The 17,787-nt window shown below is 40.9% G+C and overlaps 1 protein-coding gene across 14 annotated transcripts in view; it reads right to left on the reverse strand.

Annotated features, from left to right (window-relative positions):
- APBB2 (amyloid beta precursor protein binding family B member 2) overlaps nucleotides 1-17,787 on the reverse strand; it is a 176,944-nt gene that overhangs the window by 144,024 nt on the left and 15,133 nt on the right. For 3 of the 14 annotated variants that reach the window (XM_063401825.1, XM_063401823.1, XM_063401830.1), the window contains exon 2: nucleotides 8,584-8,656. The exons of the other annotated variants lie outside the window; for them this stretch is intronic. The gene's annotated coding sequence lies outside the window, so the exon portion shown is untranslated. The remainder of the gene's footprint in view (nucleotides 1-8,583; nucleotides 8,657-17,787) is intronic. 14 annotated transcript variants of the gene reach the window in all.

A 17,787-nucleotide genomic window follows, 5' to 3' on the forward strand; every position in this document is an offset into this window, starting at 1 on the left:
TTCACATTCCGGCTAAAATCAGCTGTGCAAATGACAGACGAAAGGGTAATTTTTTTTTAACATCATAAATTTTAAGCCAGAACAGAAGCCGGAAGTTCTGGAAGTTTCACAGGAAAGCTGGCCAGTTAAGTTTTATTGCTGGAAGCTACCTCAACATTTCTTTTAACATTTGAATAGAGAACAGATAAGAATCTCTGAAAATTAAAGTTCATGTGCAGCCAAATCAAAGCAACACATGAATGAGTGCTGTAATCATATTGAACCACCATCAAGCTCACCACAAACATGGACTCTGGTGTGATGTTTTATTTAATAAAGTGATCCAGCCTTAGTTCCTCAGGATAGGGACTATGCATTTTGAGTTAAAATACGACATTGTGGGCTATTAAAAATTAATACTGAACTATCACTTCAATGCTCCTGAAAAGTTTTGACTACTACACAGAAATACTTGGAAAGCTGTATTTCAAATCTTACGCTTTTCCAGTCATGGAAATATAGTTAAGTCATGGCAATCAATTTTGGATGGGAGGTAGTGGAAGTCAGCTGGAAATGTGGGCTGAGCCCCCTCCTCACACAGCTCAGAGCACCAAGAAAATCTGCCAGGTGCCCATTCATTTCACTGCATGTGGGACCCTCTCTCCACAAATTTGAACTACTGTAAGTTTTCATACCATGAAATCAAGCACAGAGTTTCATCATTACTATTTAGCTTTAAATCCAAACAGTTGCTATTTAAAAGTTAACAAGATGTACATGTGTACATAAAATGTGGACTAAAAAAATAACAGAAAATAGAGTTCTCATGCTTGAGTCATTAGAGATGATATGTTTCTTGGCATAAAGATAAATAAGGAGGGGGAAAAGAACAAGAACAGCTGGACAAGATCCAAGTTTTTAATGCCTCTAAAGCAACTGACATTTACCGGCCAAAGAAGAAAACACTTCAAGTACTTTCAGCCAAAATAACTTTTTTTTTCCTAATTTTAAATAGCTGTAGTTACCAAGGCAAGACTACCTTATCCACCAGAACTGCCCTCCAGTCTTTGAACTAGTGCCCTACACACAGTAGTATCAATGTGTATGTGTTTTACAAAATTAATTCAATGCAAAAAGAACCCACACTGGACTGCTCTGTGGATACTGCTAGTAGCTGCCACAGAAACCTGAACTCCAACCACAACATGCACGCTAGTGTCTGAGAGCAGGCTGTCAGTCAGCAGCTCGTGATGTATTTTAAATGAAGTGTGTTTTCCACTGCCCACCCAACCGAAGAGGAAGCAAGGACTGCCACATGCACCTCCCCAGGCAGCAGGGGTTTGCCAAGGTAACCAGATGATGGGCACGTGGTGAGATGCACACATACCAAGCCCTGGCTGGGAGACCAATTGCAAGGGACAGTAGAAGGGTTCAGTGTGCACAAGAGCAAAGAGTGGCATCGTATCCCCCACATCCTTCTCTTTTCAAGTATCTCACAATGCAATGATCTGAAAGGAAGGCTGCAGCAGAGACAGATAAAAGGTAGGAATCTCAGAAAATGAGTGTCTGATGTAAAGCAGTATCTGACAGGACCACGAAGAGTCTGCAGAGAGAAGTAAGTGACATGGATGGACAAGAAATAAAACACCAATTGATCTGAGTATTAACAAATGTGCATTAAGTGCAAGCTTTTAAGCTAGCTATAAAACCTCACAGGATTTTTAACTAAACCATTAATTATGACATCTAGAAAGGGACTTGAAACAGGCTCAGCAAAAGGTTCAAGATATAGCCATGGTTTAAAAAGCAGAAACTCAAATTCCATAGCTTTGAGTAAACAGAACTGAGATTAAGAGTAACGTTAGCCTAATTAATGTCTTCTAGAGGATACTAGTGCAGATTCCTTTATTATAACATGCTGTGCTAGTGTCAGGGGTTAGCACTGGCTAGATGTTAGTGCACCCATGAATATATGTTTTTTCTCTAACAACTCTTGTGGGATGTGATCAGGAACAGAGCAGAGCAGGCTTAAATCTTGAAAACAAAAAAACCCACTAAAACTTTATTAATTACATAAGAACAGGGACAGAAATACTCTTAAACACACACAGAGACAGAAATAAAAACTTCTTAGAACATTTCTTCTCCCAGTTTCTACCTCCCCACCCATCACTCTTCAAAGATCAACTCTTGGGTTTTAGATTAAACAATCACTACTCAAAAACAAACTAATCTTCAATTTAGCAAGGGAGAGAGGAGTCTCTCTCGCACTACAGACTGTTTCTCAGAAAACACGGGTCCACCCCTTATGTGTTTCTATGTCACCCATAGCACCGCCTGGAGAAGTCTGCTAAGGTGACACTCTCTTTTTCCTATGTCCAGCGCTCTCACCGCTGTCTCATAGGCCACAACTACATACAGGGCTTTTTAAGGATGCTGCATGCTGAGCTCTCTTTTTCACCCAGGAGCCGGGGTTCCAGGAGCAGGTCTGCCCTGAGGGCAGAGGGCACCACCTCACTCTCCCCCTCTTTTCTCTGCTCGCTCCACTCTTCAAGTGCCAGTCACTGTAGCAAAAGCAAGGGGCAGCTGCATCTACCCAAAAAATACAGTTTATGTTCAAAAGAGACTCAAGTTCAGTCTATGGCTGACATTATGCAAGAAAAGTCTAGCTCTAAGGCTACTCTTCTCATTTTTCCATCGAGTTCCTTCTAATCATGCTTTATCATTTCGGTCCCAGGCCGCTTCCCTCTCTCCGAAAACTACCAGTCATGAGAATCAATGTCTAAGAAAAGTTTCTTTCTGCCAAGCAAGGGTTAACAGTTTCTTCTCGGCAGGGTGCAGGCTGAGGCACTCCCAGGCTCGGCAAACCCCCACATGGCTGGGCAACTTCTCCTGGAGTTTGGGGGGGAGGAGGAGGGTGAGCACACACAGAAGGCACTTCTACAGTTTTCTACCCCTCCATCCTGGATGGGGCAGCTCAGTTCTAGTCCTGTCTTCTCTCTTCTCCCCCCCCGGGGGCTCCGGCTTACCTGAGCCGACCACGTGTTTCCCCTCCCTCACCCAGCCTCGTGGCCCGGGCAGGGGAAGGAGGCCTGACACGTCCCTCTGCTGGAACTAGGATCCAGAAAGAGGCCGAGCCCCTCAGACTCCTGCTTTTAACTCTTTGTGTCCTCAGAGGCGTGTCTAAACTTCCGAGTGACCAATCTAGGTGTTAGCAGAAAAGCTAATCACTGATTGGACTGCCCACATCTCCCTGGAAAATTTCACCTCCCCCCCAACCACGACAGCTAGTCACTTCAAAAGGTGCTGCTAAGACAGACGAGGTCACCTCTTTGATAAAAATGTAACAAGCCTGGCTCTGAGTGGAAAAACCCTCAAAATACACTGTCTTCCTGAACAATCCAAATCTGCTGAAATACACCCAAGTATGATAAGACAGAAAACCATTTGGAAAAGGAAGCCTGGCAGTTTCTGCTTGCATACACAAAAGAGTGTGAGTGTATATAAATACAAAAACTAATTCTGGCAGGAAGTCATGGAAGTCAAGCATGGAACATTTTATGTGGGTATCAGGATCAGGAGACAGAGGGACACAGGGTCTGCTCCACCCTGACAATCTCCCCCAGTCTCAAACAGCACCACTTTATCTGTCTGGCACGGACAGAGCTTATTCTACAGCAGGTCTGGCTCTGGTATCAGACAAAGGGAGCCCTACACAGGAGCACTAGCACCTGCTGAAAGTGGAACAGATTTTGAAGTGAGAAAGGGTAGATTTAGACTGGACATAAGCAAAATATTTTTGTGATGACGGTGATGAGGCACTGGAACATATTGCCCAGAGAAGTTGTAGATACTCCATCCCTGTAAATAAATGTTCAAGGTCTGACTGGATAGGGCTTTGAGCAACCTGGTCTAGCAAAAAATAAGATGTTCCTGCCCACAGCAGTGGGGTTTTTGGACCGGATGATCTTTAAAGATCCCTTCCAATCCAATCCAAAACATCCAATGACTCCATAATTCTACCTGCCCTGTAATGTCCTCACTGGCTTTCCTAGCTACCACCCATACAAAGCCAACCTGTTTGGGAAAACAAGGGAGCACCAACCAAACAGTGCCAAGAGACAAAAAGATACAAGATACACAAAGACAGCTATACAGAAATTCATGAGGCCCTGCACACTGATGCTCATGCAAGCAGGAAGGACAGCTCCACAGAACAGTATAGAAGGGTAACTCAGAGAAATGCTTAATTTCTGCAGAGCTGGCTACTCTCTCAAGAAGGAGAAATAGCTCTCCTTTGAACGCTTTCTGATCTTAGACCTACCTCTTCCATAGCTCTAGAATATTGACTAAAATGACACTGGTGCACTTTCCACCTGGAGATTTCTCAGACATCTATCCCAGCCAAAGAGCTCCCCTCCTCCTCTAGTTGTTCCACACATAATACACACAGCAGAACACCCTCCATAAATTGTGCAAAGTTTAAATTGTTTCAGAAATTGCATACTCAGCATCTGGGAACGTACGCATCTCTTAATGATCTTCTCAGTACTGCCTGTGCTGCTGAAGACTTTTCAACCCATTCACTTCAGGAAGCATATATTTAGCATGAGGAAAGATCTATTTTCTCAGAGAAAAAATGTCCTAGCTTGAAGCTCAGATAAATCAGTGTCCCTAAGATTAAATTATCTTGCTGCCCTCAAAACAAGCCCAGATGAATAATTTTCCAGCTGAAAAAATTAGTTTTATGCCTTTTTCTGCCACTCCCTAAGCCAAAAAACTGTGATTGTATTTTTTGATGTTCAGAATTAATTAAGTGGTCCTTGGTGACCATCAAGACTTGTTACATCATCTTCCTTTCTATTCTAGGAAGGCAACCTGTAGTGTTGTCCAAGTCACTGCTTTTCCAGGATGCTAGCTCCTGCAGAGGGTAACCTCTTCTACCTCATCCAAATCCTATCTTCTCAGGGTCTCCTTTTAAAAGTCCCAAGATATGGTGCCAGGAAAAGTAACTCATTCTAGTCTGCACAAGACCATTCACTTTCGCTCCCTACTGAAGGCTCAGACATTAGCTCTACTGAAACAGAAGATGAGGGCCAGATTCTCTCACTCTCCTGGTATCAGTATCATGAGATTAAGTCCTCATACATGAGGAAAGCCTCTCCATACTTGGGTGAAAGTTCAGCAGTTACTGCCCGACTATTCACCAAACTGTGTTTTGATAAATCCCAGTGAGGGATGGAATATTCAGTAATGGAGCTACAGGAATGCCATGCCAAGGATGGAGCTGCATACACACATAATCACTGTAAAATACTAACAGACATGTAGCTTGTAATTTCCTTCCTTTTTTCCTACCTGTTCCCACAGATGAGTGAAATGTCAACACTTAACAAGTCTGCGTGGTTGGAAGATATGACTGCCATCATTGAAGGAGATGCAACTGAAAATCTTCCACCATTCAAACTCATCAACTCCAGTCATAAAAAGCACATTTCACTGCTTGCTGCTCTGCTCTGCTCTACATCCACCTTTGGGCTCTGCTAGATTTTACTCTTTGGGAGACCAATTACTTCACTTCAGGTAACAGCTTGTAGAAAAAGATGGCTTGTCCAGATCTATGAGCTTCACCTTCATATTGAAGGTGACCACTTAAGATCAAAGCAAAATAAAGACTTGAAGGGAGCAGAGCATGTATCAAGAGACCAGTTCCCAACAGCCATCTGTACTCAAACATACACTGGAGTTGCTCATCCCATAAGTCTATGATTAATGGTGTCCTGATGAAAATAGGAATTCAATTTCAATTCTTCCAGAATAGCCAGAGGCGTTTTGGTATTTTCAGGACATCATTTTGGTGTCTGGACCTTTACAGAGTCTGAAACAAAGAACAAGCACTTGCAAAAGAAAGATAAGGAAGTGTCGTGTACAGTCTGAGCATAAAATCTATGCTTCAGCTATAAAGAAAGGATGTTTATGCAAAAGGAAAGTGATGCAAACACAAGCAAGACACCAGAGGGAAAATATAGGTGACTTCTGTGGCAAATTGTACATCACTGTATACAACATTTCACTGTGGGCAGCACACTAGAAGGAGGGAAGGCAAAAGGAAAAAAATAGGTGAGGAAAAATTTTTTTAGAGAAAAGCACTCTAAAACGAGAACATTTTGACTCTCCTGAAATCCCACCCACTGCAAGGACTCAAGGTGCTCAAGGACCCCAGCCCAAATATGCTTCACTGAGCAGCTTTGTTGGTCCTCTCCAGAAACAGTGTGGAAGTTTGCTCTCCCCATTACACTGGAATGAGAGTCCCCCTCACACAGCAACCCCTTGGCAGTTAAAGGAGCGAAGTGGAATCACTAACACCCTCACATGAAGATGTCAGAGCCCAGCATCTCAGGGGAAAGCTCCAGCCATGAGGCAGCTCTCTTCTGCAGATGCTAAGAGCCAATGCTTCCATTCAGACAGAAGCCATGTGCTAACCCAGTAAGTTTAAAACCAGATTACTTTTCCCAACTGTTCCTTTCTGCACACTTTGTTCAATAGAAAGAAAATTAAAAGCTAGAGAAGTTGTTGAATTCATTAATCTCTGCAGACTCACTGCAATCATAACTGGGCAGCCTAACTGCTCAGAAGATTATGCCAGTGATTCAATTGCACTGCAGTATAAATAAAGATATCTGCATAAAGTGGGCTGCAAACTACTAAATATAAAGACCTAATGAAGTTATACATTTGTGCATCATTGCCCTTTCTAATAGAGTTTGGAAAATTGAAGGCAACATACTATTATATATCATGTGCTATTATTCACATAAGTGCCTAAATTACAGAGTTTTGGGAGATACTAGTTATAGGCTTATTAAAAAGTCATTTATTTCATCATTTAACACACAGACCTCTTTCAAGATTGAAATAGGAAACATGAAAGCGACATCTGAATAGCAAGTCTCAATTAAAAATTATTTCTGCTGCCATAACAACAGCTTTTCCCTCCAGATTTTGGGTTCTCCTCTCACACTGAGAACAGCAAGAGGAGAATTTCTGAACTCTAATTCATGCTCTTCACATTTATCTTCTTCCAAAAAAAAAAAAAAAAAGTTTGCTGAGTACAAACTGTGACAGGAGTTCACTTCTCAAAACACTGTATAAAATTGCTCATACCACTTAAGTACAAAGTTAGAGGACCTGAATAAATCAGATTTAGACTAAATGTTTAGACTAGAGGCTCTTGTGGGCAAGGGGGAGGTAAATATCCACACCAGATAGAGCAGGGATACAGAAACCATTATTTTAGAAGCAGACGACACCCTCAAACATGCAAAGGATGTTTAGCTATAGAGATACAACCTAGTTAGCCTTTGCAGCACTTGTGATGGAAGCCTTGGCTCACCTTGCACACACAGGGATGAAGATGCTGAGTAGCTGTCAACTGTGTCCCTTAATGAAGCCCTGGTGATATTTCACACCCAGCTATCGCTTTTTGGTTTTCTTCCTTGCTCTTTTCACCTTGTGCCTAATTGATTAAAGGCTTGGAATTTGTTCAGCTTCACAGCTCACTGGCCAGGGAACTCCACAGAGGGGCTGCAGCAGTGCCAGTGGCTGTAGGGAGCAGTCAGCCCCAGCATCCCACCAGCCCCTCCTTCAGCAGGGGAATGGGATAAGGAGTGATGCCCTGGCACAAAGGGTACTCCAGGTCAGCTGGCCTCTGGCACTCTGGAATCAGCTGCTCCTCAGTACAGTTTTTCCTACCCTGTTAACACTAACTCCCAAACCCCAAATTCAGGGTTTGATGAGCCAGGTTTTCAGAAGCCATTTAATATCAGAAATGGCTTTCTAAGCACTGCCCTCCCTTCTCCCTCAAAGGATTTCACACAGCTTCAGGGAGACAGACAAAAGCTTCCTCTCAGAATTTAAATATAAATTTATATTCAAAACTGGCTTAATTCCCAAACTGCACTTTGTTTTATGTTTTGTTTATCATAGAAACCACAGCTGCTAAAACAGTGTCTGATAGTACTTTTTTCCTATCATCACTATTCCTTCATTAACCACAGTGTATATCTTTTATCTTAACTGTAAAACTCTGAAGTACACTAAGTTACACAGTTTCTACTGGAGTTAAGAAGGCTGTTACCATCCTCAAACCAGAGATACATCAACTGCAACTACCCCAAAACCACACAGAAGTCACATAAGCAACATCTTTCCCAAATTGTTCTTTTAATCATTCAACCTGCATGTCCTCAGCTAGAAATGCCATGCAGAACACAACCCTCCTCCACAAGCAGCTTTTACAACCAAAGATGCCACACACAGTTTTTGTAATAGTAAGAGAGAGCACCAAGCTGGAGTGCAACTGGCTGCAGTGAGATGCCTGTTCTTCTTCCTTTGACTTCTCCACATATTCTTTTCATCTGTCCTTGGTGATGTGGGCTTGAAGCTCATGAAAAAGAGCATGAATCTAAAACCACACACTACATTTAGTCTGAATGGGTCTCTGAAGATTTTCAAGAGACCTCTTTTGGATTCACCAGCAAGCTTTTGAAAGAGCTAACAGTGGCACCCTTCTTCTGTCCCAGCAGATGCGATGGCTGTACTTACATATAATCCCCAAACCTTCACTTTATAACCTCCCCCAGCTTCTCTGCCTCAAATCTTCAGAAGTGCAAGCAGTCTGGAAAGAAATAGAACAGAGAAAAAGAAAACAAATGAAATTTTTAGCCTTTTGTTTCAACCTCCCTTAAGTGAACTTTTAAGTTCATTTAAAATGAAGAGTGCAGTTTTCAAGCCAAAAAAATTTTAAAAAACCAAAAACTTTTACAATGAAAAAGGAGTTGGAACAGAGTAGCTCAATATTAATGGTTTTAATGAGATGAACAGGAAGTTCATGAAAGGTATCCTTAGCCATGAACACTTGGTGGTTTTCATTGAAATGTACTGATGTATCACAACTTTGGCTGAACTTCTAACTGCACATATTTCAGAGCATTAGGTAACTTCAGAAAGAAGTCCTCTTTTTACTCAAAAACACACAAAACCCTAAATTTTTAAGAAAGTCTCCTGATTCTAACTTAAAACCACCTCTCAGCAACAGGGAAAACTTCTCCATAATGCTGCCTCTCATGTTGCCATTGAGCTGGTGGGCTTTCCCTGCCTCCGTGGCCAAAAAGATCCATGCTGGAAGAAAAGGATGATGAAACACGTGAGTAATATCAGTCAGGGTCTAGACAGTGACTTTCTATGAAACCTTTCTTGTTTCCATGCTGTGGCAAGGCCAGATTGATAAAAGGTGTTGAATTGCAGCTAAAGGCACTCTGGAAAAACAAAACACCACAGCAACAGGAGTCGAGCCAAACACAACTGGATGTGTTTGCAAACCCTGCCAAGAGCATAATGACCATTGTAAAATGTAGCTGTCCTGACAAGGCAAAGAAAAAATATTCCCAAGCACATGCTATTCAAAGCCTGTAACAGCTTAGGCTGCCAGGCTGCTAATTCTTGCTGTTTATAAGTTCTTAAACAATCTGTTGACTAGTCTTTCAAGGAGAAACAGCCTGGCACTCACTCAAAGTCTTTTCTTGACTTAACCATCCATCATAAAAGAAGAGTTGACCTGCAAGTAAACAATCAGCCAGAGGAATTTCCCTCCTGCCAATTCCTGGATGTCACAGGATCCCTGTAGATGTATCTACCATGCTAGTTATCTTTTACATGACCAAACACTAGATTGCAGCTGGCACTTTGAACACCAGTGCTAAGAACACAGGTGGAGAAATTTCCCCAGGGACTATGGAAAGCAAGGCCTGAAGGGCAACTATATCTCAAATCTGACTCAGTAAGAAAAGATAGATGTGTAACTATTTTACTACCAACTGAGCAACATTACTCAAGCCACCTCGCTCCACTTTTTCCCCAAAAACACAGAAGCACAGTTACCAAGTATTTGAAATATGTAGGAATCCTTACCTAAACTAGACATCAGAGCATGTGTTAAATTCCCCAGCACTGCCAATGTAGACAGATCCTTTCATGATTAAACACAAAGCAGTTATGCAGGAACTGAAGGCAGGCACCTTCATGGCAGATACACAACATTCATCACTCCTTGTTCTGATGTCTTGCAACACAAATAATTTTATTGGTCGCTAAATACTATGTTTTTATATAATTTTAAAATTGTTCCACAATAAAATGTTTTTCTTAATATAATGCTTTCCTCTACCAACACTAAAAACACTACTTGAGTTAGGCAATTTTAATATGACCAGGGAGATTTATTAGAGAATTAGGCAAATTTAGCAGCAACCTTTAATTATTTGCTTGGGGCAGGGGGCGGAAATTAGAACTAATCAGCCACACTGAACCTTCCTATCCATTTCAACCTAGAGGAAAGTTTTAAAGCAGGAAAGTGTTTGTTAATCTTTCTCTCCATTTCTGGTCACACAGGGACGTGATCAATGCTACTACAGGTTACCCGCTGGGGAGGGAGGTGCTCTGCCCTAATTGCAGTTAAAAGGTACGTCTGTACAGAGAAACCTCAAATAACACTGCAGGTTTACATCTGCCTTGGCAGGGCGCAAAACACAAAAAGGGAAACAGGGAGAGATGGTTATGGTCCAACCCACCACAGCAGACTGAAATATCAAACAGCACATATGCTTACAGCTCCTCTGCTCTGTGCCACAGCTTCCCTGACCCTACTCCATCATGTACATTTGCATCATGTACAAAACCATTAATTGTAATTGTGTGTTGCTGTGCTCCTGCCTTCCACACAAAGCCATGCTTTTTTTGAACGCTGCGCTGTATCAAACCCACTGCAGTCAGTTAAGCAATGCTAAACACTGTTCAGTCCAAACACAGCTACTCTGCTTCACAACATACTGCAGATTGTTTTAGAAGGGGAGAAAAGAAAAAAAACAAAGTCAACAAATCTTTAGCTTAGGGCAATTTTACCTTGTGTTTTGCAGCTCCTCTAGAGCAAAAATATGCTTTATATCAAGAATTAAGAGAATATTTTCAATTAAAGCCTATCTTGATCTCAAAGTTTCACCAATCTGATTCAGACTCCAGCCCCCCCTCATCAGATAAGTAATTTCTCATGGATTTTGGATATATATCAAATTTTTTAAAGTACCAGCTGAGCCACTAGGACTAAAAGCATATCTCTGAAAAACAATCCTGACACTACAAAGGTGTCATTGTCTGCCAGGAAAGAACACCAAAAACATGCTCCAACTTGGCTGATACTTGGACACTGTCAGCCTAAAGCCAAAGCGTTCAGAGCCAGATACTTCAAGGAAGAGCGAAGCTGTCTCTGCGCTCTTCATTGTGCAAATGACCCAATGTCAAGATCCAATGTCCAGCTTGGGGAGAGAAAGGTATGATTTTATATGAACAAAGTGACATGGCCTTCAAACATGATTCAGGGCCCACTTATATCAGAGTGAAGTACTTCAGCACATCTATTCTACTAGCACCAGTAGGCCAAAATCAAAGTACTGAAGACATTAGCCTAAAATGCAAAAGCAAAGCCACATATTGCTAAGAGAAAAGAGCAAATATTATCCTGGCAGGTAAAAATGTTTACCCAGAACATCAAAATCCCTATCATAACTTAATAGCAGTATCCCAAGCTATTCAGATCCAAAGGTTTTTTAAGAATTTTGAAAACAAATTCTTTTACAGAATTAAGAATGCACAGTGTCATATTTAACTCCTGACCATGAGTGACTCAAAGCTAACACTTCTCCATCTTATCTTACTCATGTCAATTCCAGTGGATTACTTAGAATTAGCATACCACCACTCTTTGTGCCATTTCCAAAGACAATTAGCAAAATCTTGTTTCAATTAGCTTTTCCAGAGCTCTGAGCACAAAGAGTACTGCACAACTTCAGAAAGAAGAGGTCAGATCAAAAACAAGTAAACTGAGGCAGAGCTGGAAAGGAGACAGGGAAAGACCAGATAAAGCAAGGGACAAGAAATCCCAAAGGGTGCCCCCCCCAAAATGCTGAGTACTATGTGGGGTAAAGCCATTGCTTGCGTTCAGAACAAGGAGCCTTCTTACATCAAGTTGGATTTCAAATTATCTCACTTCTCATTATCGAAATTATTCATTAATTCCTAGACAAGAACTCTACTGTATACTGTATAACAGTTCTACTTTTTCTGTATAAAGGTTAGATACATCTACAACATCTCGTTTAATACCAGCAAGATTAATGCACCTTTTGAGCACTCCTAACTTCTGGGTGACAAATTTTTTTGGCAACATCCCACCCCTAGTCTTCCCCAATCTAGGCATCTCCTTTGTTCTTCTATTGTTTCCCCTTTAGTACAACCCTTAACTGATTCGTAAGTCTAATGACTGCCATAACAAATGTTTTATTAAAGACCAGATGAAATAAAAATATTTATCCTGACTCACATCTTAAGGTAGGAAAAACAAAACAAAGGGTCATTTACTCTGACATAGTCCATCAACAGATTAACTTATTTATATGAACTTATAGCTTCATTTTGTCCCATTTTCCATACATGGCTTTAACTATTCTTTCCTTTAATATGTTTTAAAACTTAGTAGCCTGACTGTTTCTTCTCTAAACACACACTGTGCTTCAAGCACACCAGGGCTGTTACCACTTTAGAAAATAAATAACTTTTACATGTGTTTACATTCTGTTAGAAGCAAATCAAGAAATATGTAAAGAATGAAAACACAATACTTCATTGCTCAGAGTAGACATTTAAAAAAAAAGGCAGCCCAAAAAACCATGAAGTTCTCTTTCAGAGAGTCTACAAGAAAGATGGAGAAAGAGGATATAGTGACAGGACAAAGGGAAATCAAAAGAGAATAGGTTTACAGAAGATGTTAGAAAGAAATGCTCTGCTGTGAGGGTGGTGAGGAACTGGAACAGATTGCCCAGAGAAGCTGTGAATTCCCCATCCCAGGGGCGGTGTTCAAGGCCAGGTTGGATGGGGCTTTGAGCAACCTGCTCTAGTGAAAGGAGACCCTGCCCCCATCAGGGGGGCAGGTTGGAACAAGAGTTTTAAGGACCCTTCCAACCCAAGCCATTCTATGATTCTATATGGAGAATAAAAAATATGGTTAGTCACCCAAGAAAATAACAGCTTTTCCCACAGCTTCTGTTTCCAAGCTTTCTGTTTCTGTTTCCTTCTGTGATAAATGCCAATAACTCACTTTTTGAAATTTATGAAAATTTAATAAAGAATAAAAATTGGTTACTAAAATTAATACAATAATAAAAGTTTAAAAAAAAAGTTTTCAGAGACAGGACAAATAATGAGACAAATAAGAGCAAAGAAGGTAGCCCGGGTCTACCGTCCCCCCTCCCTCTCAGACAAAGGCCGTGAAGGAGAAGGGCCCTCTTTGGGAGGAATGTCCCCTTTTTGAAGACCAAAATTTCACGATTGTGCAATCTTTATCTTAAGACAGACCCGTTTGCCCAGAGTCCCTCTTCTAATCTTTGGCGTCCAGGTGTCTGGCTCGATCAGGTGGCCCTTGTGGATTCAGTCTGGTTTGACCAGGTGGCTTCTGTGGATGCAGGGAGATATGCCTCTTGTCTTCTGAAAGTCCTAAGGGGGGGTTCTCTTCTTCTTGTTGTAACTGTTATCTCTGTTGAGAAACACCTCTGGGCCTCTCCCTTTTTTTTTTTTCCTTCTTGAGCTAAAGAAAATATCTTACACACAATTCTTTTATTACTAAAACTTAATGCTAAAAATTACATTTACTATATTATTCAAATGTCAACACAGCATAACTTTTCTACCTAGCATTATTGTATATAGTAAATATCTGCATAGAGCCACACACACAACAAGCCTTTTTCACAATCCCCCCTCTTACTTTTTATAATAATTTTGGCTCGAGCAGTATTTACTGCTTTTCTGCATATTTCTTTCTCTAGTTGTTGTTCCAATTTCTTATACAAACCATCCAGTGAGATTGGTACAGGCTTTGGTGGTGGTGCAGGCCTAGCTTTTTTGCTTATCAATTCCTCCTTTACCAAAACCTTTGCTTTACTCCCAGTAATGTGGGTGAAACACATCCATTTGTCCCCTTTTGCACATTCACTTCCCCTTAAATTCTCTGCAATCCAATACTTTTCCAATTGTACATGCAGTTTCTTAATCTGGAAGGGTTATAACAGTGACTGTTGATATGAGTGTGAGAAATAAAGAAGGAGCCTCGGTGTCTTTTCCATATACAGTTTTTGGTAACACCTGTAGCATGGCCTGGTCGGCATCCCAAAAGGGAAGAGCCAGAAAATGAGTGACAGAACTAGGAGAGGTCCAGTATGGCTTATAGTCCCACCTCCCATGCCTATGGGGTTGCAGCCCACAGCAGGTGTATGTGATCTTCTCGGTGGCGATTATAGAGGCCAATCTGGTCTTGCCCTCTCCTCTGTTGTCACTTTCTCTTAGCTAATTTCCAGGCAAATCGTTCTTGACACTCCTTAACCGTGGTCTCCTACTTTTCCTCAGCCACCTCTCGTTCAACAGGCACTAATAATTCCCATCCACACAACAAAGTTATTATTTTAGTTGTTTCAAATTCTTCTTGGATAGGGGGCTCAGGTGACACTCTACGCTTCATGCAACGAGAGCGTCGTTTGTGTGAACTACAGTACCAATTTTTCCCACAGCTCAAACACTTACATTTACACCAACCAGCATGTCTAGTATTTGGGTGAATCAAACAGGGTATTTGGCTTGGCAATGTATGAGGTTGTAATTCCCCCTCCTCTTTATATAAATCACAGGCTAAGGCAAAAACACAGGGGTTTTCTGTCCGAAACAATCCCGATCCTCCTGCCTGTGGTGGAAGTATTCCTCCCCAGGGAGGGTACCGGAGGTGTCTCAAAGTTTTCCCAGGTGGTATTTGAAACCACTGGTGCAAACTCGGTCTAGCTTCCCAGTCTGGTGTGATCCTGTGTATGTTTCTTGGATCATGCGGATCTCCCCAGTTCATCACCTCTCATTCCCGTTTTAGGGTTAATTTCGTATCACCCGGTTCCGATGATATTGTCCACTCCTTAGGCTTTCCTACAGGTCCTTTGATTCTGCTGGCGTGGATCCACCCTCGTTCCCTGGTCCGGATCGCAGCCTCGGTCCTGAAAAGGACTTTCTCATTTTGGAGTTAGAGATATTAATCACAACAATTTTGATATGGTGCAATTTATAATTCCTTTGAATTATATTTTGGCTCAACATAATCTATCTGTGTGTGCACCATATAGCCGACAGAAATGGCAGCATATTAAATTGATCATAGGTTTTAACAAAATCTTGGAATACAAGCTGCACAATGCTAAAATGTTGTTATAAGTATTACACCTAAATTTTATATTATAACTAAATTCTAAATGATAACAAAAAAATGGTCCTGTCTTTGTCTGAAAGACAGGTGTCTGCCAGGGAAAGCTGGAGCCACCCTTGGAATGAAGAATTCAAACTCTCTCCCTCTGAATTATTGTAATTTTGAAAATTAGGGAGCTCTCAGGTAAAGATATGGGACTATAATAATAGTTCCTTTCTGGTGTGTATACACAGGTTAACAAACAACACCAACCTTAGCATTAATAATAAACAGAAGCAGAACTCAGGAACACTTCCCCAAGGACACCCTGGGGCTTCTGGGATTTCCCTCTTGGGGACAAAGACATTCATTCGCTTCTGCTAGGGTTTTCTTACAGAGCCAGAGCTGCTGGGCCTGGGGTCCCCAAAGCTTTGAATTAATTGTTGTAACACTTTTGGCATAAAATGTGTTCCTCTGCCCAAGTCTTTCTTATTAACTATTCTATATCTTGGACTAATAATTTTTTCCAAAAGGGTTTTACTTACCACATTAGCAGTAGCCTTGGCAGTGGGAACTGCCTCCACCCAATGAATTAAATGGTCTGTTATTACTAATATATATTTCCATCGTTGAACCTGAGGAAGTTCTGTAAAATCTACTTGGATACTTTGAAATGGTCTAAGGGCTAATTCCTTACCTTCCAGTGTAGTTCTCTTCATTATCTTTTTATTTTATCTTTTGACAAGTTATACATCTTTCAGTTACCCTTTTTGCTACCCCATAAATCCCAATGCACCCATAGTTTCTTAAGAAATAATCACACAAAGCTTGGGTACCTCAGTGAGTTTTCTGATGCATGTCTTCTAATATTTTTCTAGTAAGTACTTTATTAAGTAATTGCCTTCTATCAAGAAGTTTCCATTTCTTTGATTCATCTGGTTCACCTCCTATCTCTTTCAATTCTTTTTCCTCTGTTTCACTAAATTTTGGAATTTCCAACATCTCTTCATTGGTAGTTAATACCAACATTACTTTTTCCACTCCATTCTCTGCTGCATCCTTTGCTTCCTGATCTGCCAAATTATTTCCCCTTACTTCTGGAGTTACTCCCTTTTGGTGACCTCTAATATGTACTACAGCTATCTCTTCAGGTAATTTTAATGCTTCTAGGACTTCTAAAATGAGCCCCTCATGTACTAATCCTTTTCCTCTTGAATTCAGCAAACCTCTTTCTTCCCAAATTTTTCCAAAGGTATGTACCACTCTAAAGCAATACATGCTGTCAGTGTAAATTGTACCCCTTTTACGTGCTAAGTGTTCCAGTGCCCTTCTTAGAGCATATAATTCACAGGTTTGAGCTGACCAGTTTGAAGGTAATTTCCCTTTTTCAATAGTTTGCATGTTCTTCCCATCAATTACTGCATATCCTGACATTCTTTTCCCTTGTAGGCATCTGGAGGATCCATCCACATAAATTATTTCTCCTTCTAGAAGGGCCTGGTCCTCAAGGTCTTCTCGAATCTTTGTCTGGTATTGGATAATTTCTAGACAATCATGTATTAAGTTATCTGTTGGTTCCCCATATAAAAATTGAGCTGGGTTCAGGCTTTTATTTACTTCTAATGTCAAATCATCACTGTCTATCAAGATCGCCTCATATTTTAGCATCCGAGAGTCTGTCAACCATTTTTCAGCCTTTTGGTTTAACATATTTCGAACTGCATGAGGCGTGCACACAATTAGTTTACCTCCCTTAAATGTTGTACCAGCCTGTAACTTCCATCAGACTTTTTTTACTGGAAGAATGGGGGTATTATGAGGAGTCATACAGGGTTCTAGCGTACCATCCCTTATCAGTCCTTCTATTACCGGCTTCAAATCTTCCCGTCCTTCTAATGAGATAGGATACTGACGCACCCGTATGGGACAATCTTTTCTTTCAATTGTAACTTTTATAGGATCAATATTCAATCCTCCCCTATTTCCTTCAGCAGCCCATACCTCCTTCTTAATTTTCTTTTCATCCTCCTGTTCTAATTTCAATATTTTAGCTGTCATCTTCCCATTTTCTGGTATAACTCCTATTCCTAATTTTATTTGGAAGTCTCGTCCCAATAAATTACTCCTTGTTCCTGGGACTAACAAAACATCTCTTATCTAAATTCTGGTATCTCTCTATATCACCGCATCCCTGATGACAGGCAAAACTCTTTTCTTGCTCCCACCACTCCACTGCATCTTTACTTACACTATGCCTTCCTGAGATATCTACCAAACAAATTCTTCTTGCTATTGCACCTTCCACAAATTCTAACTCTTCCTCCTGTCTGCATCTTCCAAAATATTTTCTACACATCTCATTTTATAACATAGACTAAGCAAATAATCCAGTGAACACTAATACTTCCCTTTCTTCACTCCTCCTCCTTCCACATCCATTCATCAACTGTAGAAGAGACACTTAAAAAGCACTAAACACTGAC

This window comes from Prinia subflava, chromosome 7 (assembly GCF_021018805.1).
Source record: "Prinia subflava isolate CZ2003 ecotype Zambia chromosome 7, Cam_Psub_1.2, whole genome shotgun sequence".
Taxonomy (NCBI): Eukaryota; Metazoa; Chordata; class Aves; order Passeriformes; family Cisticolidae; genus Prinia; species Prinia subflava.